The sequence below is a fragment of the Silurus meridionalis genome, chromosome 7 (genome assembly GCF_014805685.1).
Source record: "Silurus meridionalis isolate SWU-2019-XX chromosome 7, ASM1480568v1, whole genome shotgun sequence".
Classification (NCBI taxonomy): Eukaryota; Metazoa; Chordata; class Actinopteri; order Siluriformes; family Siluridae; genus Silurus; species Silurus meridionalis.
The window spans coordinates 7,680,600-7,705,075 of NC_060890.1; the positions used below are offsets into that span (position 1 = coordinate 7,680,600).

The window sequence follows — 24,476 nt, forward strand, 5'->3', positions numbered from 1 at the left end:
GACTTGATGGCTTTGTGGTAAAAGCCTTACCTCTGAGCTCAGAGGTTGCTGGTTCGAATCTGGCTTGTCCCCACACTGGGTAAGCTTGACTGTAGTTGACTGATGGTAGTTGACTGTAAACAAAGGCTGTAAGTATTGGCTGCTTCACAGCCTCAGAAAAAGGGTGATAGGTTTTTGGCAGAATTTTTCCCTATATATGCAAAACTAAGTCAATACTTTTTTGAATGTTTTTGCTTCATAAGCCTCTGTTTTCACCTTCTCAGACGCCGGGGGGGGCAGATGCCCGGATATTGCCCCCCTGCTTCAGGATACACCCTCCGAAACCACATCCAACCTTTCACGCAGCCATTTCCGACACCTTCTTTACTACGGCCACCGGAACCTTCCACACTCTTAACTTTGAACCCTGGCCGGGGTTTGAACCGGCAACCTCTCAACCCAGAGGTAAAGCTCTTCCAATTGAGCCACAGGATTTCCTGCAAGAACCTGATTTTTAGGACCTTTTTTGGTTCATTTTAAAAACTTTTTAAACAATTTAAAGGAAAGCTAAGGGGTAGGAATCGAACCAGGTGAGTCAGATAGCTGCAACCACTTCACTGACCATTACACCAACACAGGAGAGGCAAACAAACCTTTGTTTATTGGACTCTTGGCTTTTCTATAGTTAGGAGACCAGTGTTTTCTCTTAGATCATGATGGTAGAGGGTCAAAACTTCTCCTTCCTGTACATTCTCTCAGTAACTCGAAGTCTATGAGAAGTGACTCAGGTACAAGAACCACATCTCCAACACCTGCACCACTGATATACCATGATTTGCCAGCAACCAATTTTAATGATTTTTCATTGTTCTGTTTTTAAAAACTTCTTATAATGTTTAATATGAAACTAGAGGTAAGAATCGAACCAGGGAAGTCTTTCATCATAGATCACTGATGGCATTACTTTAAAACTCAAAACTTTGTTAGACATGTAAATAAGCAGGAAAGACTGAGACAAAGACAAAGAGACACAGACACAGCTTTAGAAAGAGTGAGAAACAAATAGAGACAGCAAGAGAGAGACATATACAGTGAGACAGAGACATTTACTAAAAGAGACACAGAGCCAATTAGATAGAGAAAATAGAGAGACAAAGATAGCGAGATATAGCCACTTCCTGTTGGAAGTGTTTATCCCGAGCGACTCTTAATGATCTCATTTACTAAATGAGCATTAGTGAGTTAGGGGCTTGCTCAGGTGCCCAAAACTAGCAGCTTGGAGGTGTTGAACATGTATCATATGTACAGCATGTGATATATATGTAAGCATATGTACAGTGATTAAATATAAAGGCTATATCAGTGCAGAGATGTGTGGACATCATTTAGAGCCTTTGCTATGTTTCCACACGGACAGTTAATGAGGTGATACCGGAGAAAATGCACCTCTTCAAGTCAAGTCAGGAAGCTTATATATATAAAATTATAGACATTTTACAGATTTAAATGATGTATTGTTTTTATCTGTACGATCAATAAAGACAGTAATTTAAGTTTGTGTCGCCATTATGAGGGAAAAACCCACAAAACTCCACCCAGAGGGTAAATTGTGAGAATCATGGCGGATTTTGGTGTTTGATTTGAGACTCAGAAATAAAACAAAAGTTTACTGATTAAAAATATTTTTATCTGGAGTTAATTTATTTATTTTATATCTAAGAAAAGAAAGGAAAAAAATTTCATGCCGTTTAAAATAATTTTAATTTTGACAGCCAAATATATATATATATATATATATATATATATATATATATATATATATATATATATATATATATATATATATATATTAATACAAAACTAATTAAAAATGTTGTTACCTAATAAATGTGTCCAGGCTGAAGATCCACATATAGAACACAAGCAGAGAAAAGCTGATGATGATCAGGAATGTGTCTGTTCTCAGTCATGTTTACATCACTGACTCCCTCTGTCTCATCCACGTTAACCCCAAACTTCTTACTGCCTTCTGTGGTGAGTGAGAGTCCGTACTTTATACACCAGTGGATTGAACGCGCAATGACAGGAAATCGGTTGTTCGGCTGAAATCGCTACGCAGTGAAAATAAAAAAATTATATTTCACCAAATCAATGGATTAAAACTAAAGTAACGAGTCTGTTTTAAAAATGTAAGAAGTAAAAAGTACAGATATTTGTGTAAAAATGTAATGAGTAAAAGTAAAAAGTTGTCTGAAAAATAAATAGTGGAGTAAAGTACTGATACCAAAAAAATCTACTTAAGTACAGTAACAAAGTATTTGTACTTCGTTACTTCCCACCTGTGAGAGTTTCTGATAGGGTGATGAAGCTGGAAGTTGAAGGGTTGATGATAAATGTCATCAGTGCTCATGCTCCACAAGTTGGCTGTGAGATGGAGGAGAAGGAAAAATTCTGGAGTGAATTAGATGAAGTGGTAGATGGTGTACCTAGGAATGAATGATTGGTGATTGGGGCAGACTTTAATGGGCATGTAGGTGAAGGGAACAGAGGTGATGAGGAGGTGATGAGTAGGTATGGCTTTAAGGAGAGGAATGTGGAATGGCAGATTGTGGTAGATTTTGCTAAAAGGATGGAAATGGCAGTGGTGAACACTTTTTTAAGAAGAAGGAGGATCATAGGGTGACGTATAAAAGTGAAGGAAGGTGCACACAGGTTCTATGCAGGAGATGCAAGCTGAAGGAGATTGAAGACTGTAAGGTGTTGGCAGGGGACAGTGTAGCTAGACAGCATCGGATGGTGGTCTGTAGGATGGTTTTGGAGGTGAAGAAGAAGAGGAGGAGCGTGAAGACTGAAAGAAGAATTAGATGGTGAAAACTGAATGAGAAAGACTGTGGCGTAAGGTTCAGGGAAGAGGTTAGACAGGGGCTCGGTGGTGGTGAAGAGGTGCTGGATGATTGAGCAACTACTGCAGAAGTGATAAGGAAGACAGCTAAAAAGGTGTGACATCTGGAAATAGAAAAGAAGACAAAGAGACATGGTGGTGGAATGAGGAAATGCAGGACAGCATAAGGAGAAAGAGGTTGGCAAAACAGAATTAGGATCGGAAGAGTGATGAGAAAAGTAGGCAGGAGTACAAAGAGATGCAGCAGCAGATAAAGAGGTATGTGGCGAAAGCCAGAGAAAAAGGCATATGAGGAGCTGTATGAGAAGTTGGACACTAAGAAAGGAGAAAAGGATCTGTACTGATTGGTCAGGCAGAGGGACCACTCTGGGAAGGATCTTCTGCAAGTTAGAGCAATAAAGGATGGAGATGTAAATGTGTTGACTAGTGAGGAGAGTGTGTTGAGAAGATGGACGGAGTATTTTGAGCTGCTGATGAACTAGGAAAATGAGAAAGAGAGAAGGTTGAATGGTGTAGAGATGGTGAAGCAGGAAGTGGATAGGATTAGTAAGGAGGATGAAGAGTGGAAAGTCGGTAGGACTAGATGACATCTGTGGAGACCCCTAATGGGAGAAGCCGAAAGAAAGTTTAACAAGATTTTGGAAGGTGAGAGGATGCCTGAGGAATGGAGAAGTAGTTTGCTGGTACCAGTTTTTAAGAATAAGAGAGATGTGCAGACCTGCAGTAACTACAGGGGAATTAAGTTGATCAGTCACACCATGAAGTTATGGGAAAGAGTAGTGGAAGCCAGGCTGAGAGAAGAGGTGACCATTTGTGAGCAACAGTATGGTTTCAAACACCACAGATGCCTTATTTGCTATGAGAATGTTGATGGAAAAGTATAGAGAAGGTCAGAAGGAGTTGCATTGTGTGTTTGTGGATTTAGAGAAAGAGTACAACAGGGTGCCGATAGAGGAGTTGTGGTATTGCATGAGGAAGTCAGGTGTGTCGGAGAAGAATGTAAGGGTGGTGCAGGACATGTATGAGGACAGTGTGACAGCAGTTAAGTGTGCAGTAGGAACAACAGACTGGTTCAAGGTGAAGGTTGGACTGCAAAAAGGATCGGCTCTGAGCCTTTTCCTGTTTGCAGTGGTGTTGGACAGGTTGACGAACTAGGTCAGACAGGAGTCTCCGTGGACTATGATGTTTGCGGATGATATTGTGATTTGTGGGGAGAGTAGGGAGCAGGTTAAGAAGAGCCTGGAGAGGTGGAGGTACACACTGGAGAGAAGGGAAATGAAAGTCAGTAGAAGTAAGACAGAGTACATGTGTGTGAATGAGAGGGAGGGCAGTGGAGTGCTGCAGGTGCAGGAAGAAGAGGTGGAAAAGGTGGAGGAGTTTAGGTACCTGGGGTCAAAAGTGGAGAGTAATGGAGAGTGTGTTAGAGAAGTGGCGAAAAGTGTGCAGGCAGGGTGGAGAGGGTGGAGAATAGTGGCAGGAGTGATTTGTGATAGAAGAGTATCTGCAAGAGTGAAAGGAAATGTTTATAGGACTGTGGTAAAACCTGCGATGTTGTGTGGTTTAGAGACAGTGGCATTGAGTAAAAGACAGGAGATGGAGCTGGAGGTAGCAGAGCTGAAGATGTTAAGGTTTTCGTTGGGCATGACGAGGATGTACAGTATTAGAAATGAGTTTATTAGAGGGACAGCTTTTTTTGGAGACAAGGTGAGGGAGGTGAGATTGAGATGGTTTGGACATGTACAGAGGAGAGACATGGGTTATATTGGTAAAAGAATGCTGAGAATAGGACCTACTGGGAAGTAGGAAAAGATGAAGGCAAAGGAGGAGGTTAATCGATGTGGTGAAGGAAGACATGCAGGTAGTTGGTGTGACAGAGGCAGATGTAGAGGACAGTGGGGTATGGAGACGGATGATCCACTGTGGCGACCTCTAATGGGGGAAGCCAAAAGAAGAAGAAGAAGAAGAAGAGGAAGAAGAAAAAAGTTAAAGAGTTAAAGACTATCAATATACTAACTATATCTTTGACTCATAGTTATATAAAACGTCTTGCACATTGTTCTTGGACTGCACTTGTCAAACTACATGCTCTATATGCAGCCATGTGTACAGCAGCTGCCTTGTATTTAATTTTATTACTTACTGCCAAAACCGCTCTATAAGTATGACATTTCACATCTCCACAGAACAATGAGCCACCTTGACTGCAGGAATAAGATCTATGCGAAAATGCTGTTTGTGGGCACCTTTTTAGCGTTTAACACCATAAGTGAGTCGCCACAGTCCCATTTTTGTTGATAAAACCACACTTATTTAAATTATGTTTTATAATTCTTACATTCTGTACAGCTGCTGTGAGACAATGACATTATGAAAAGCACTAAAGAAATAAACAAATTAAATTGAACTGAAAAACTTTCCTCCACACTAGCCTCTTGGTTAGAGGTCTTGGGACTCGGCCCACCCCTGTGTCAATGGATCTCCAGCTTCCTGACAGACAGACCACAAACCATACAGGTGGGCAAACTCATATCAGCCTCTCTCACCCTCACCACTGGAGTTCCTCAGGATTGTGTTCTGAGCACCCTGTTGTAATCGCTGTACACATGACTGTGTAACCACTTCCAATTCCACCACCAAGTTTGCTGACAACAATGTTGTGGTGGGCCTGATTAACATTGACGAGATACTCTGCCTACAGGAGATTTAAAACCTGGAGAGATGTTGTCAGGAGAACAATCTTTTCTGGACCTCAAAAAAGCTGTCCACGAGTTGAAGCCCACCACCTGCCCTCTAGACGCTGTTCCTGCCAGGATTTTGAAGGAGGCTGTTGACACCATAGGTCCCATCCTTGTCTCTTTCATAAACAGCTGTTTTAGCATGGGTACTGTTCCCGCTGCTTTCAAACACGCTATTGTTAGACCGCTGCTCAAGAAACCCAATCTTGATCCCTCCACACTATCCAACTTTTGCCCTATATCTAACCTGTCATTTCTGTCGAAGTTGATGGAGAAGCTTGTTTTCACTCAGCTTCAGTCTCACCTTCGACTGCACGACATTGGTGATATATTTCAGTCTGGCTTCCGGTCGAGACATAGCACTGAATCAGCATTATTGAGGGTCCACAATGACATCCTTGGAGCCCTGGATGGAAAAAGCTCTGTGGTTCTGGTGTTACTGGACCTGACCGCTGCATTTGACACCGTGGATCATGCCATCCTCATCTCTCGTCTTCAGCATGTTGTCGGCCTGCAGGGTGCGGTGCTTAATTGGTTTTCATCATACCTCACTAACAGAACTTTCTCAGTTGTACTTAATGATCATTCTTCATTGGTCGCTCCACTGTCATCTGGTGTGCCTCAGGGATCTATTCTTGGTCCCATTCTGTTTTCTCTCTGTATGCTGCCACTTGGTCAACTCATTTCCAATCACAAAGTTCAATTTCATTTCTATGCTGACGACCTCCAGATCTATCTTCCTAGGATTCTGAGTGATAGATCTGCATTGGACCCTCTCCATAACTGCCTTTAGGATGTTAAACAGTGGCTTTCCCAGAACTTCCTTCATCTGAATGAAGAAAAGACTGAGTACATCCCGTTTAGCCCGGACTCACCCAGCAGTTCTCTGAGTTTTGGTCCTCTTACTCCTCAGTTTGCACCTACCATGCGTAACCTGGCTGTTATTTTTGACCAAAGTATGCAATTCAAGAGACAGATCATTGCAGTAGTGAAGGTGAGCTTTTACCAGCTAAGACTCCTCAGCAAGGTCAAGCCATTTTTGTCCCAAGCTAACCTTGAAAAAGCTATACATGCCTTCATTAGCTCAAGGATTGACTACTGCAACGCTCTCTTAATCATTCTCTTCTCAGTCGGCTCCAAATGGTGCAAAACACGGCAGCACATCTTCTCACCAACACCACAAAACGCTCACACATCACCCCGGTCCTCCGCACGCTTCACTGGCTTCCGGTGCGGTATAGGGTGGAGTATAAGCTCCTGCTATTCGTATTCAAAGCCATCAATGGTCTTGCCCCGGCCTACCTCACCGAATTAACAACAGTTTACCATCCAGCCAGAACTCTCCGTTCCTCTGGACATACCTCTCTGGTCACTCCTAAGTACAGATGTAAAAAGTTTAGTGGCCGGTCATTTGCCATCCAGGGACCAAAGCTGTGGAACGCTCTTCCAGCTCACATTCGATCCATCACTGTGCTGAGTGTTTTTAAATCGCAGTTGAAAACTTTTTTATTTATACAAGCTTTTAACACGTAGCCCTGTTTCAACTGCTTTTTTATATATATATTGTGCTCTTATATTTTTATATTTTTAATATTTCTTATATTTTATTGTCTACTGTGTAGTTATATTTTTACATTTTTTATATAAAAATTTTATATATATACACTTTCCACACCTGCACCATTGAGAGATTCCTGGCAGGTAGCATCACCTCCTGGTTTGGGAACAGAACCATGCAGATCAGGCGAGCCCTCCAGAGGTGTTGCAGTCAGCTGAGTGTACTATAAAACACAGAGCTCCCTGATGACCTGCAGGACATCTACAACAAGTGGTGCCAGACCAGGGCCACAAAGGTGGGACATTTTAAATATTCCTGTATATTCCTGTGAACGATAACGGCAGTTTGTGTAAGGAAATCCACAGGACCGCGCTGGGGAAAGCGCGGCGCTGGCAGCAGCAGAGAAACGCAGTTCAGACAGCATGACGTGTGGAAAAACAATAACGGAAAACGTGTGGGTGAACATGAGTGGCTTATATGTGTGTGTGGGTAATGGAGGTCAGGTGCGCCGTGTTAATAATCAGGCGAGCAGCTCCTTGCGGGCAGGGCTTGTGCGGGTGAAGACGCAGGGTGCTCCCTGACACATGTCAAATAAAAACAAAATTATTAATATGGTGAAACCATCTGTAAAATGTATATATAACATTGATGAAAAGAGTCTCACAGGTCAGCAATAAGTTGTCTGCCATAAGAGAGTCTTTAGGACAGAAGACTTTCTTTTGTAGATCTTTAATTATCAATTTTAATCTATCAATTCAGAAGCTTTAAAATGGATTACTGTGTAAGGTTACTGTAATTTAAGTAATAACAGAAACTCATTTGTTCCACCTACAGAATGAGGACAAAAGTATTGGGACGCCTTACTTTTCCGCAATCTGTCACAACTAAGTTGGAGGCACACAATTTTACAGGATGTCCTTCAATGAGGTAACACAAAATTTCTTTCACCTTAATTAGAAGACCAGCAAAAAAGCATGTCTTCTGTAAATTCTGTATAAATATCCTGCAGAAGGCAACACTTTTAATTACTGTGCTGTTTTTATTAGCCTATTCAAACTCTAATCCTAGGTGATACTAGACATTTAAACACATTAAATAAAACATTTAATTGTTTCAGGTACTTTGCCCTGGCCAATGGTAATCATACTGGTACCGTTAAATTAATCTAGAAGCTATAAAGAGTTTTAGGAGGCAACCACATGCCTTCTGATAGCTATACCACATGAACAAAAGTATTGGAAAACCTGACTTTTCCAGCCATATGTGTTTTTTCATCAAAATGCAACTACAAAGCTGGAGGCACACAATTGTATAGAATATCTTTGGATGGGGTAGCATTACATTTTCCCTTCACTTGAACTAGGAGACTCAAACCTCCAACATGCTAATGTGCACAAAGATATGGTTTATGAACACATTTGGGATGAATTAGAACACACCAGAGTCCTCCTCACTCTACATCATTAAAGTCATCTGACTTTACTAACACCCTTGTGACTGAATGAGCACAATTTTGCACAAGCACACTCCAAAATCTTGGGAAAAAAAAGGGTTATTGCTGAACAACAGCAAATGGAGACTAAACGTGGAATGGAATGTTAAAGAATCACATATAAATCTTATGGTCAGGTGTCCATAATCTTTTGTCCATATGATGTAAGTAATAGTTAAAACACTTTGCTTTAAAAAATGCTTTTAAAAATCTTCTGAAACTGTTGTCATGTATACGTCACCAAATAAAGCAAGATTTATATAAAGCTAGGCAAACTTTTAGAAACAAAATGATATGATAGAACTACAGATCATTGTTCGAAGTCTTTTTTTTAATTATATAATGAAGACACACACATTAAACTCACAAGTGTGCCTATTTCTGCTTTTGTTTTTAGGTTGGCAAAGTGTTCTTACGGTCTGTAATCATGCTGTTGAAGCAGGAGAACACAATACAGACACCACACCATCTTGTGTGTTCATCTAATCCTGTCCTCCTAAGAAGAAAAAAAGGTTGTGCAAACGAACATGCGAGAACTAGTTACTAGATATACAGCATGTGCTGTGGCAAAAATAAGGAATATGAAATTTTTTTTCCTTGAATCAACTGTGCACAATAAATAAAATAATGTTTCTTTTAAAAAAACATTTTCCCTGGGTGTGTATTGTTTTACTCTCATTTATTTACACTTTTCACTACTACTTCCCAAAACAAAAATCAAGAGTCATCAAAAGCATTAACATGAAAATGATGAGGAAAAAAGGATTTCTTCCTTTAAAACTGAAATCAATGTAAAGTCTACACACACAAAGGAAAAGAAGTAATTGGGATACTGGACTTTTCAAGCCATAAGTGGTTCTTCCCTAAACTGTTGAAAGGCAGACAATTAAATTTTCCCTTCACTTGAACTAGGACACCCAAGCTTATTTCAACATGACAATACATTGCTTGGACTTGTTCTCAATAATGTTCCAGGAAGAGGAATAAATATACTGAGCTCAGTTAAACTGCACACTTAGTACAGCTAATATTACACCAGACTTTTGTGTTCCACCCAAATAAATATAATGGTTAGTTTTGTGTAAAATCTAATTTAGTTCTATGCTGTAAAATTTAGGGGAGATACTAATGAACATCACTGTACATGATCAGTTTCAAAGTTGAGCCCTGCTAGATCTACCAAGTCTAAGAGCTTTAAAAAAGCTTAATAAACAATACAATTGCCTTTTAATAGGATGGGATACCTGCAGAGATATAAGAGCTATATTCCAGAATTTTCTCCACATTTTTGTTGATGTCCAATTGAGTGAATGCAGATTCAAAGAGAAACAGGACATCCTAGTATTCAAGAATGGAATGCAGGTTTGAATCCTACTTCTAACACCAGAGGGCACCATTTAACTTAAACTATGTTGTTTTATGGAAATGATTTGCATTGCCTAAATAAAAAGATTTATTTTTTAATTGTAAATGACTGTCATGTATTTCATTTGTACAGATATGCAAATGCTAATTGATTGTGCCAGTAAGAAAAACACACTCACACACACAACAATGCAAAGTGGTATTGGAAGTGGAAAGAAAGCTTCCTGTATGTCATTCCTCAAACTCTTTGGGCTGCATCTTGCACGTGTGAGATAGTATTACTGTAAAGAAATCAATGGCCACTCGGGTGACCATGGTAACAGGGCAAAGGAGGGAGACATTGTGCTTCTCTGACGTACGGTTTAGATTGCAGTGTTTGATCAGGGTATAAATAGCACAGCAAGGCCTAAACCGGTAGCTTTCCACTCGGCTGGTGCACAAAACCTACAGACTATGAACACATAAACTAACACAAACTGAGTGATTGGTCTGATTCCAGAAATTCAGAAGCTGAACTTCGATGAACATAGTGTCCTAGAGTGACCCTGGCCTACTTCTATGATTTAAAACCTGCAATAAAAGAGCCCTGTGTAATCATCAACAAGTAGGGAGAGGGGTAGATAGAAGCTAGAGTCCTTTACATTGAATTAATGTCCTTTTTACATTAATCTCTATCTGCCTTTTCCACTTTTCTAATTATATTTAAACTTTGATTTAAAAGTTTTTATCCCCCTTTCATCTACAGCTCAGATAATACTGTTTCTTTTCATAATACATGCAAACTCCAGCTAATACCTCCAATGAATTTATTATCAGGAAGTCTTTATAATCACAAATCGAAACAGGTTGTCCTAACACCTCAGCATGCATGCATAGTAGGTGTTATTTATCCATTTTGTATTTACCACTTTGCTCTTTTTTTAATGAAGGGTGACACTAAATTTGGGTACATCCATTTCTAATGTCATGTTTTCATGTTTAGAGCCTTGCTTATCATAAATGGTGCACAGCAGATATACAACAGGCCATATAAGATTACAGTAGGCCTGTTTATTTTTTTATATCTTTATATAATATGTGATCCAATAAATAAGTACAATAAACTGATATAAGACATTCTGGTACCAGACAGTGAGATCACATTAAGTCTAGATTTACAGTAGGTTGGCTTTCTGTGGTTAGAGATAGTGATGCTGTTTAAATTAACAGTACAGAACTGTATAGTATACAATCAGAAATATAGTATGTGAACAAAAATCAACAGTTGATAACCTCAACAGTAATAGTACTAAAATTAATGAACATTTGTTGTGCTAATTATTAGTGACTATTGCAGTCACATACCACTGTCACCACTGGCTCACTCATTAGGGATACACTTATAGGGATACATTTATAAATGTAAAATTTATGTTCATATATTTTTATTGTAAAGCTACTTTGTTAAAAGTGATATACAAATAAAACAACTGAATTGAATTATTACGTCAATGTACAATGTACATGTCTGCTCTCACAGTAGCACCCCATGCTCAGGAAACAGCATCACCTGGGTGTAGAATGCAATATATACAACCACATGCTCTAACACTCAGGAAATCAATAATCCCACCAAGCAAATTAATAGGGAAAATCTATCGCTCTTCTGCCTGGACAATCTTGGATAAATTACTAGTAATATTATCCTACCTTTCAACTAAATAGATTTCTAATTTGATGCAATCAGACAGAATCTGTATGGCAGTGCAAACACACATTCAATTGTGGGGAAGGCATATATATATATATATATATATATATATATATATATATATATATATATATATATATATATATATATTTTTTTTTTTTTTTTTATCAAGAAATAAACTAAAGTACAAAAAGCAAACCCTTTTCTCAAACACCCTGAGCCATGGCTCTTCATTGTTAAGTTGTTCAGTGCAGTTAATAATTAAAGTTTGTATAAAACAAAAAGTTAAACTATTATAAATTCAGAAATTATATACTCTGCTGCTAATACTGCTGCTTAATACTAGATTTTGTAAACCCAGTTGTCACTTTTTAATTTTATAGTGAGCAGTTATAGAAGAGAATGATTTATTGTCACACTACTTAGATATATTCTGTTCTGTTCTGTTTGGTAAGTTCAATTCAATTCAACTTAATTCAACTATCTGGCATCACCCAGATGAGGATGGGTTTCTCTAAAGTTTTCTTCCTCGTGTCAATTAAGTAAGTTTTTTCCTCTCATCATCGTTGCCTCTGGCATGTTCATTAAAGATAAATTCATACATCTAAAATGCATTTTGGATGTCTGTAAAAAATGTTTATGCCAATGTTTATTGTATAAAGTTCTATAGAAATACTACTAAACTAAATTTGAATTAAGTATATACCTCTGAGATAGGTGTTGGTAAAGTGTTTTCTAAGCATCAATGGTGTTTCCCAGAGATACCGCCTATAATCTATTTCTGCTGTAAATCCTGAGAATTGTTAATTAGTACCAAGATTTTGAGTAACACAGAAACCTGCTTAATATAAAACCTAAACTTAAAGAGGGGTGCTATTGGCTCACAGAGGATCAGATAGTAACTCATTTAAATTCTCTAAATAATCCTCAAAAGTACAAAGGAGGTCTTTTTTCTTTTGAAAACATAAAGCCACCCTCCTGCGTAGTCAGTACCAACCAGTTGGAGGTTAATATAGTGAGCCATTAGACATTTTGTACCTTAGAGCTCTCCTCTAGTCAGATCTGACTGGAAACTTCTCTAGTCTTCAGTCAGATCTATGCCCCTCAAAGTTAATCACTTATCTTACTGTATCTGGTCATGTCAAGTCAAGTGAAGTTAAGTTTATTTTTATAGTGCTTTTCACAATGGACCTTGTCTCAAAACAGCTTTACAGAATTCAACAGTTAAGGTGAACAATGTGTATTCATCCCTGATGAGCAGCCATGGCGACTGTGTCAAGGGAAAAACTAGATGTTATGAGAAAGAAACCTTGAGAGGAACCATCCTCATTTGGGTGATATCAAGAGTGTGATTATAAATCTTTAAAACAATACAAAACCCCGGAGAGTGAAAACTACCATGAGTATTGGAATGTAAGATTGTGAGTAATGAAAAATTACTTAACATTTATAAAATAATAAAATAGCTTAACATTTGAGATCATCATAAATCCAACACCAGCTTCTCCATGCCGGAGCCTTTAAACACTTAAAGAGGTCCAATGTCCAAACTCTACATGAAGTGGGATCCAAATGGCACTGGTACGTCTCTAGATGGTTCGGGATGTTTGCGGGGTTGGCATTTACTTCTTTAAAGGTCCACAATCTTCATGAGGTGGGACACGACTGGAGCTGGCGCAACCTCAGGATGGGTAAAGAGAGAGAAGCAGTGGAGCGGAATTAGCGTAGCTGCTGTTCACGATATTAACAAGCACAAGTTGATAATGTGCATTTGATTAGATGTACTGGAACACAAGGTTATGAAAGGTTATGATATGCCTCTCTAAAAAGATACTTTTTAAATTTGCGCTTAAACTGGGAGAGTGTGTCTGAGCCCCGAACACTGACAGGAAGACTATTTCAAAGATTTTTCATCTGGGGGATAAAATGCCTTAGTAATTATTTGCTATCTGATATTGGTGGAATAGTGTGGGCAATGGTGTACATCACTTCTTAGACCCACAAAACCCTTGAGCTATAACCCAATATCATGGGTCGCAATCTGCTGTAGATCCCATTCCCTGCATTGTGAATTATCAATCTCCAATTATTCCTTGGTATTCGTCACATATGAATGTCCCAGACATTAATAAATAAACTTTCTTTCCCCTGCCAACCTTACAGATTCCCATGTCATTTTCTATAACTTAATAGCTTCTCTGTATTATCACTCTCTTCAGTCTGTTTGGATTGTCATATTGGGTTTCTACAGCAACAGCAGATAATAGTGTGTAGCTTAGCAACAAGTTAGTCATAGGACAATAGTGAGTAGCTTAGCAACTATCTAAACTGTTAACATCAGTAATAGCTAATGATATTATCACCTTCTTGAATAAGCATTTAGTATGGCTAATGTTACAGATTTAACCAAGTACTGTGTTTTTACTAATTGAAGTTAAGTAATTAAAACTAGTTCACTTTAACTGACAAGGAGAAAGAGTGGGTCATCTCACCTAGCTAAAGAACATGGCCAAAGTTTTGGGATTTGCATTCATGGTCTCTAAAAAATATGGTAAATGAAGTTTGAGTTCTAATCTGCAGTCATTTCTGTCAGTCATTTATATCGTCAGATGCGCTATACACAATGATTGAAACTTTTGACATTTTGAACCCTTTTGAAGTGCCCAGCCCTGACAGAGGAAGTAGGAAGGGCTGAGCTTTATTACAGTGATTTGCTTTGGTCTGTCCATTTGAAATGGAGATCAGAGCCATAATTAGAGGTCTCTAGTGTGTAATCTCAGCCAGTGTCCATGTGGGGTAGATGAGTCAGGTCATGAAAGCTTCAGCATCTGCGTGGCTGGATTTACTCAGGCTGTCCTGCTCTCTCACATCTATATTGATTCTTTGTCTACACACAGCTTACATCAAACAACACGGCATTGCTAAATAGCAGACTGGCAATCATTCTCACCTGTGCTTGTTCATCGAGAAGCTGGACCAGCTTCGAATACAGTAATTAACATCATACTGCAGGTGAAATATAACATAATTAAGCTTGCAATTAATGTCATAAGATGAATGATTGTATTTGTTGTGAATAATAACTAAAACATTACAGCAAGCATTAGGATAGTTTCGCAATATTCTGTCAGGTCCCCTGGTGGTCTAGTGGTTAAAGACGCAGCGCTCTCACCGCTGCGACCCGGGTTCGATTCACGGTCAGGGTACCATCCCCAGCCGCTCTCAGTGCCGGTCCCAAGCCTGGATAAATTGGGGAGGGTTGCGTTAGGAAGGGCATCCAGCGTAAAAACATGTGCCAAATCAAACGTGCGGAGGATCCGCTGTGGCGACCCCTAACGGGAGAAGCCGAAAGAAAGTTTAGTTTCGCAATATTCTACATGTCCTATAGATACCAAACTAGATCAGCCTCAGAGCAGCAACAACAATTTATATAAATGTAGTACTCACGGTGTTGCATAAGAACAGCATATTTTGATGACATACAGGAGACACTGGTTTAGAGTTATTTGACTATAGAAAAAGCATATAGCATTAGACTTGTGATCAGAAGGTCATAAGTTAAAATCCCTGAACTACAAAACTGCCCCTTCTGGGCCCTTAAGCAAGGCCATTAACCCTTAGCTCCTCAGTTGGATAAATGAGATAAGTTCCTTCGGTGAAGGTTGTCTTTTAACTGCCATAAATATAAATATAGTTCCTTTATCAGTGTTGGATTTGCTTTGAATTTATCTGTATCTTATTTATAGGATGCGTAGATTCACATGATTATCAACAGTGGCATAAAGTTTGACTTTTTGTGGCAAATCCAAATAGCACGTACGGATTTTCAAAGTGTTCTTGAATATATTTAGATTTTTTTTAATTTTTTTTTTTTTTTTGGGTGGTTGTGTTCGTATCTCCGAAAAATTGAAAACTGGGCATGTGTAGGTCGGGGGCTGACTGTACTAAATTGTGCCATGTACAGGCAAAAATGCACTTACATTAACACGAGTTAACGCTAGCTGATGAGTAAATGCATCTCCATTGTTCCTACAGTGAATGATTTAACCTGCTGGCTAACATGTCAGCTAGATTGAAGAAAAATGGTGAAGAGTACTGTGCTTTTCATGCACATGCCCTTAACCTTTATAACGGTCTTTCCCTTGTTATTAGAGTCTCTGATTGTACAGTGTAATTGAGTCCTAAACTGTAGTAATAGTAGTAAGTAGTAAGTAATTTCTTGAGGGTTAGCATGGCCAGGAATGTGGGTCAGAAAGTCTATCTGATCCAGATTGGCTATTTAAACCATATTTGGTATAAATTTAATCCATGTTTCATGCTGAACAATGTAGTTTACTCATATAGGTTTAGAAAATTAAAATTTTTCAGTATATGTTTGTAACAATACTATAAGCTTAGTCCCCACCTTGGTGCATTTAGTTTTGGTATGCACTTTGTGTTTATAAGGTTTATCTTACACTATTGTGGAATATTGAGGAATAGAAAAAGTTAAGGTAAGTAGGTGTATGGCAGCCCCTGAAATTCATGAAAAGTAAGATAAATCATTCAAAATCCCATCCCCCTAAACCTAATAATGTAAGTGAGATGCCCCTACTCCAAGGTTGCTTTGCCCAATAACTATAAACCGACCAGTTCACAGTTGATCATTTATACATTTTTCCTTACTTTTGAAACTGAAGTTCCCTTGAAAGGATTGCCTCAAGTTAAAGGAAATAATAAAATAAAATAAATTATTAACAACAAGGTTCCCAAAATTAAACAGAAAACACAAATTAAACAGAACACACAAATCTGAAATAACTCAACTCAATGCAAACAACTGTATGGATTAGTGCATTAATCAGTTCTCACACTAACCCAATTCAATTACCTAATCCCAGTTCATAGTTCAGTTCAACATGTTTAAAACAGGGAGAATTTTTAAAAGCTAGCGAGCCCACGGACTCCTCGCAGCCTGTGCTGTACAAGGAGCTCCTGGAGGGAGTGACACGGGCCGTGTCCAAGCTAGACATAGCATGGCCGGACGAGAAGCGGAAGCAACGCATACCCAGTAAGCTGATTGAGGGTTTTCTGTGCCCAGCATCACAGCCTCCACGCCGGGGCCTGCCGTTTTCCCCCGACCTGCACACCGAGGTGGCCTGTGCTTTTTCCCCGCAAACCTTGCTGTACGCAAACATAGTAGGATTTAAGGAGTGCGACTATAGGGCGATGTCCAGGGTTGAAGAGATGCTAGCCGGCTAGCTCTCCCCAGGTGCTGAATCGCTTAAGGCCCCGGCCTTGCCTACTGAACTGTTGAAAGCCACTTCGGAGTTAGTAGGCAAGTCTTACGCAGCGGTAGGTCAGGCCTGCAGCTTTGGGGCTGACGATATTAAGGAGTTACATCGCGCAGCCAAACTAACCCTTAGGGCCACCAACGGAGATTCCCGACAGGAACAGGGCTTTTCTGCTAAATGCCCCGATAGCTACTTCTGGCCTGTTCGGTGACGTGGTTGATGTGGTCGTCGACAGGTTTCAGGAGTCAACAAAGCAATCAGCGGCGTTCCAGCGGTACCTTACTGCTCTCATGGGGCTGCTCGGCGGGTGGCCGGGCATTGCGAAGCTCAAAAACAGAGCTTTAAGCCCAGATCGAAGAAGCCGGCCGACCTGAGGGTGGTCCTCTCCTTAAACAAACAGGCAGTGGTGCAGCAGCTCTGACAATCAGAGCGCCCTACTTTGAGGGGGGCGGTGTACACCTCATTACACAGTGCCCATACCTCCTCAGCACCACCAGGAGGCTAGGCTGTTAGCTCTGCCACAGGATGTCTTCCAGGCGCAGCCTCCCTCCAGCAGGTGTCTCACCCTCCACCCGCCGCCTCTCAGGAGGCCTCAACAGCTGCACCGGATTGCTCCAGCTGCTCTGGAAGGGTCAGAGACCAGCCTGCTTGGAAGGCCTGCCGGATGTATCTTAGTAGGTCCTGCACACAATAGAGAAGGGTTACTTGATTACATTTTGGTCCTATCACCCCTCATTCAATGGGATATGTCCCACCCTGGTGGGACCCAAACAGGCTCTGGGCTTGGAATAGGAAGTGCGCACCCTCCTAAGAAAAGGGGCCATCAAGGTGGTTCCTCTCTTAGTCAGAGAGTCAGGCTTCTACAGCCAGTACTTCGTTGATCCGAAGAAGGACGGCGGATTGCGGACGATCCTAGATCTGCACTCCTTGAACCACTCACTCATGAGGCTCAGGTTCAGGATGCTCACCCTCAAGGATCTGTCTCAGATCAAGTCCAAAGACTGGTTTGTCACGATAGAGCGCTCACAGGAGGTTCTTGAGGTTTGCGTTCGGGAGCGAAGCTTACCAATATCGGGCCTCCCATTTGGCCTAGCACTCTCACCCTGCACCTTCACAAAGTGTATGAATGAGGCTCTAGCCCTGCTAATGCTTCAGGGCATCCACATTCTGAACTATATCGAGTACTGGTCGATATTAGCTCGATCAGAACTTCAGGCGGTCCGGCATCGAGATGTCTTTCTCGCCTGTATGATAGAGCTGGGGTTAAGGCCTCCATGAGGGTACCATGTGCTGGTCTGTACGGACAACACGTTGGTGGTCTTGTACATCATTCACCAGGAGGGTCTAATCTCGCCCTCTGTACAGGCTGGCATGGCAGATTCTCCTGTGGTCCCAGGAGAAGCTCCTCTCCTTGAGAACAGTTTATATCCCGAGCCATCTAAATTGGAGAGCAGACGCCCTTTCGAGGCAAGGGCCGAGGCCTGGGGAATGGAGACTCAACCCCAAAGTGGTGGAGCAGATATGACAGAGATTTTACAGAGCCCAGGCGGATCTGTTTGTGACTCAGGAGACTTCTCACTGTCCCCTCTGGCGCTCTCTCTCTCTCTCTCTTTCTCACCCAACCCAACTGGGACTGGATGCCATGGTGCTTTCCCCCTATTGGGCTGCTCCCTGGAGTTCTGGAGAGAGTTTGTCAGGAAGGAGCCCATCTCCAGTTAAACCCAGTCAACTACCCGGGTGGTACAGTTTTGGAGTTCTTGCAGGAACAGTTTGCCACAGGGTTGGCTCCGTCAACCCTGAAGGTTTACAGGTCCGCTAGCGTGGCTTATTGTACCCTGCCTGCGCGACAATCCTTACGGAAACACCCTCTCGTGACACGTTTCCTACGCAGCACCTGGAGGCTGAGGCCTGGGATGCGACCCAGAGTACCTGTGTGGGACTTGGCCATTGTGTTGGCGGCTCTATCTGAGCCCCCCTTTGAGCCTTTGGCCAGGTGGCCCTTAGGTACCTGTCTGTAAAGACTTTTCTTTTGGCAATATCCTCCCTGAAGGGGACCTACAGGCTCTTTTTCCGTGACCTCGTGTCTCCTGGAGTTTGCCCCTGGCATGGCCAGTGCATTTCTCTACCCTAAACCTGGGTATGTGCCTAAGGTGTCTATGGCTCCCTCATGACCTATCGTACTGCAGGCATTCTGCCCTCCTCCTTTCCTAGTCCCCGACCTTAAAAAGAAAAATTGACTGTCCATGAAGCAAGTCGGAGCAGCTGTTTGTCTGCTATGGCCCTCATAGGAAAGGTTTTCCTGCCAATTACCAGACTCTCACCAGATGAATAGTGGATGCCATTTCCTCATCTTATGACTTCTCAGGTCTTCCCACTCCTTTCGGAGTCAAGGCTCCGCTGCATGCACATTCCCTGGTCCACTCTATTGACCTTTGTCTGGTTCTATCACCTCGACATCAGAGCCACTCCTGGCTCCTCTGTCCTGCGTTCTGGTTGTGCACAGACACACTAAGCAGTGACTGGTCAGTATGACGTAATTGGACACTTGTTCCCAAAGCGTTGTGAGGCAGCTCAAGTTCCCGAAGGGGAATGTCTCTAGGGAATGAGGCCAACAGGCCATACTCCCTGCATCCCAGTGGTGCTTACCTACTCTTTTTTCAGAAGCTAATGTCGCTCCATTGCTCACGCATTTTGTAGCTTCCTGGTTTGCGATGTCGCCTGCCGGTGACGTCACAACTTGCCGTTGGCCGGATTTCACACGTGATTCAGAGCTTGGGCAATGCAAGGTGTTCCCAAAGCGTTGTGACACACCATCTCGTACCCTGGTACGGTAAGGTTTAAATATTTCAAAAGTAGGCTTGTCAGAAAGTCTTTACAGCACATGTTGGGGGGTCATGGGTGCAAGCCCCTGCATCGCCAACGTAAAAATTTTATTTCTCTTTTAAAATCTAATAGTTTGTTAACTTTGTGACATTAAACTGTAAATCTATTTGTTTATTAAAGAGACCTTTTGAAAAGATTGCTTTATTTCTTTGTCTTTTTTGAAAGACTTGTTTGGTCTACTTGTAATATGAGTAACATGGTGTTGAAGTATGGAAAGGAAGCCATGTTGGTCTATTAGGTCCATTGACTCTTTACACAGGAGCAAAATAGCGCATCTTAGCCCCTTTACACAGGAACAAAATAGCACAGATTAGCCCCAGTGCTCATGGACCCTGTCTCCGAGACTAGTGACTCCCAAAAGCAAAACTGGTCATTGGCGATGAACGGTCTCAACGGAAATGCAACAAATATACACTCCAAACGAGGAAATGAAAATGAAACACACTGTGCAAAACTCACTTCTGATTCAATAAATGACTTTGAAAAGCAGCAAAAAGGTGTACAGCTCGAACAAGGTAGACAACGGTGTTCGGAACGAAATGCATGGCTGCAGCAGCTCTCGCTCTGGATCTCAGCTTGGTCTCTCTTACCATTGTCCCTTCAAACCGGCAATCATCTTTACTTCTGCAACAACTCCGTCTTTAATCTCACCCGATGGCGTTATTGTTCACTTCATTTGCAAATCTCAAATTAAATGTGTATTACTATCTTTGACCTGCCACACACCAGCCATGGTGCGTCTTCTCTATCTCACCCCCTTTTCTAGGTGTCTCTTCATCTTTCAACAACATACCGCAACAGGGCAACCTGCCAAAATAAAAAGAATACCTACATTACATGTTGCAATGATTTTCTTTCCACACACCAATATACATATACTGAAACCCCCTGGTCTGCAACCTAGACCTTTTGCTTTTGCTTCCACTGAGCCATTCTCAGGACCCAAATAAAAATACAATACCTTGGGGTGAGCTACCCAGCTGGGGGTCCATCCTAATATAAAATACATTGTGAATCTTCCATTTGGACTCTGGTTATTAAACATTTCAAGACTTGGAGGTAGAAATTTACATGCAATGTACAATAGATGTAGCTCTTTAGCATCATAGAGGTGTATTTAGCATTTAGCCTCCTTTGCCCTGACTCTATTCACTGACTCTAAACTCTTTATTTCAATATTTTATTCAGAATACAACATAAATGACATATCAAATGACATATCAAATGTTTAAACAGAGAAAATGTATCATTTTAAGGAAAAAATAATTTGATTTGAAATTTCATGGCATCAACACATCTCAAAAAAGTTGGGACAAGGCCTTGTTTAGCACTGTGTGGCATCCCCTCTTCTTTTTATTTATCAAGTTTAGGAATAGGAATGTTGTCCCATTCTTGTCTAATACAGGCTTCTAGCTGCTCAACTGTCTATGGTTTTCTTTGTCGCATCTTCCTCTTTATGATGCGCCAAATGTTTTCTATAGGTAAAAGTTCTGGACTGCAGGCTGGCCATTTCTGTACCCGGATCCTTCTTCTACGCAGCCATGATGTTGTAATTGATGCATTATGTGGTCTGGCATTGTCATGTTGGAAAATGCAAGGTCTTCCCTGAAAGAGACGACGTCTGGATGGGAGCATATGTTGTTCTGGAACTTGGATAAACCTTTCAAGCTTGATGGTGCCATTACAGTAGGATTCCTGTATGTGATGCAGTGCCGTCTAAGGGCCCGAAGATCACGGGCATCCAGTATGGTTTTCCGGCCTTGACAATTATGCACAGAGATTGTTCCAAATTCTCTGAATCTTTGGATGATATTATGCACTGTAGATGATAACTACAAACTCTTTGAAATTTTTCTTTCGATATTGCTCCACTATTATCGTCGCAGCATTGCCGGAATTGGTGATCCCTTGGCAATTTTGACTTCTGAAAGACACTGCCACTCTGAGAGGCTCTTTTTATACCCAATCATGTTGCCAATTGACCTAATAAGTTGCAAATTGGTTCTCCAGCTGTTCCTTATGTACATTTAACTTTTCCGGCCTCTTATTGCTACCTGTCCTAACTTTTGGAATGTGTAGCTCTCATGAAATCCAAAATGACATTTCAAAATGTCTCACTTTCAACATTTGATATGCTATCTATATTCCATTGTAAATAAAATATAAGTTAATGAGATTTGTAAATTATTGCATTCCTTTTTTATTCACAATTTGTACAGTGTCCCAATTCTTTTGGAATCGGGTTTGTACAATAAAAGTATAAATCTATTTAAGATTAAACTTTTGAATATGTAGTTATTACAATTATGGTAACTACTAGATCCAGAAACTTTTTGAGTCAAATAAATACTTAAATATACAGTCAAACCCACTTATCTCAACCTCGATTAACTCGCCAACCCTATTAAGTCAACATTTTTGAAGTGGAACCGCCAAATTCTCGCTTTGTCTTAGCATTTTTTATTCGATAATGTCGATTTTTTTTATGTCGCCGAACCCTAATATCTCGAGCACAAGGGGGGCAAATTTGCCACTTAACGTTGGTTATGTCAGGAATCCCCCTGCCACATTCTCGGCATTGCCCAAAGCACCCTGCTTCTTCTCCCGTGCGGGCGAGCTCGTCGCAGTGGTGATGATCACACACACCTGACTATCATTCACTCACTCATCCCATCTCCTATTTAAGCCCCTCACCTCCACACACTCGCGGTCCGTTATTGTTTGTGCATGATCGTATGTGTTGGTTCATGGCGGGCTGTCTAATCGCGTATACGTATCCCGCTAAGTACCCTTCTTCTCGGACTCCGCATTCTCTCAACGGCACCCCGGATTACCCGATCTTGCTGTTTTCCATGTTCACGCTGTCTGCACCACGTTTATCCTTTGCTGCCCAGCGCTGGGCTTTCCATAGCGTGGATCCTTGGATTCTCTACACGAACTGTCTCTGCTTTTACAGAACTTCGTGGACTGCGCTCCCGGAGCGCACCACTGGATATTACTGCTTCGCTACAAATATTGGTGGATTATCTCCTGAGTATTCTCAATAAACTTTGTTTGCGTTTACTTTGGCTTCCACCTCCTTATCCGCATTACAGGTTATCTCGATCCGCATGACCAATCAAACAAATCGCGGCAACGCTGTTGTGTAAAAAACCTCCAAAAACACGTGCATGCACATTCTCATTTAATAAGCACATCATGTACATAAAGAAATTTCAACATACCCGGGTTCCACTGTATTGGAATTTTCATTCAAACACACCAAAACAGGCATTTCACTGCATCTATTTGTGAAAAAAACATTTTCTGGATGTAAGCATTTGTCACTCTAAAATTTGTATATACTTTTCAGCATTGATGAAGCCTTTCCAAATATGCAAGCTGCCCATTCCACAAGCACTAATGCACTCCAATACCATCCTAACAAGCCAGATGGTCCCTCTCCTCTTAAGTCCGGAGTACGTAGTGTCCTTGGTTTTCAAAAAGAAATAAAAAATGTTGATATATATGAACACAGCGAGAGGATGGTGGCATTTCTGGGTAATGTTCAAGCATACCTTCTTCTTTGCCAGATATATATATATATTTAAACAGAATTGTAAATGACATGGCAAACTGTGTTCACAGACAATGATTTCTAGAGGTGTTTATAAGCCTAGATAGTAATTTCCATTAAAGAATTATAACTGTTTTAAATTAAAGATATTTAACTGTTTTGTTTATGTTGAGAAACTCTAGGCAATGTGCCACATTTTTATGCATTTAAATAATTGGATTTCGGGATGGGATTGATACTTTCCTCCAACTTTTACATTTATAGATGTAGTTTACTGGCACCTTGATCATCCTGATGGTGTGTCTAGGTTTGCTTTTTTACAAACTTCCAAGAGCAGGTACAATCCTAGTCACATCATGTGACTTTTCAGTTGCATACTGTAAAGCGGCATAATTTAACATATTAAATGACTTCTGAGGCTAACTGGTTTCAGATAAAAAATCTGAGACTGGACTTTTATTAACTATATATTTTTTTCGACAACTCTTACATTTTAATCCATGCACTTAGTAAACATCTTTCTCATAGCCTTCACTCTACTGCAAAAATGCCAGACTTCTTAGCTAGCCATGATAATCCCTATGGGTTTGTCCTACAAATAGCAACAACCGCCCTCATGTCAGTGAAACCACATAAAAATACTACATAACATGAATCCGGTAAGAATCTGACTTTTACTTATTATGTAACACAAGTCTAGCAGGACATGTTGCTTTGTTGTGCGTGAGAAAAAGATGAATTAGATTTATTTAACACAAATGAAAATGCTATTCTCAAGACATTTATTTATTAGTTGTTTTCTGGTAAAAACAGATTTGCAGTCCCCTTTTGGTTGGAGTGGTTTGCCATCTCCAAAATATAAAGCATCACATTTTCCCTTGAACTACGAGACCCAAACCTGTTTTAACATGACAATGCCCATGTGCACAAAGCTGTTGGCACCCCAGACATCCTCAACCTACATCAGTACTTGACTTGGCTGTGGCTGAAAGAGTCCAAACCTCTAAAAGCTGGCCTAAACACTATCAGAAGCACTGACCTAC

General features: G+C 40.8%; 1 long non-coding RNA gene across 2 annotated transcripts; it reads left to right on the forward strand.

The window, feature by feature from the left end:
• The first annotated feature begins 7,317 nt into the window (after positions 1–7,317).
• On the forward strand, positions 7,318–9,311 carry LOC124389321. 2 transcript variants are annotated; one of them, XR_006926561.1, is made up of 3 exons: positions 7,318–7,469; positions 8,009–8,101; positions 9,064–9,311. It is a non-coding gene; the product is annotated as an uncharacterized LOC124389321 (long non-coding RNA). The 2 variants fall into 2 exon arrangements; XR_006926560.1 differs by lacking the exon at positions 7,318–7,469 and adding an exon at positions 7,700–7,840.
• Positions 9,312–24,476: the final 15,165 nt, after the last annotated feature.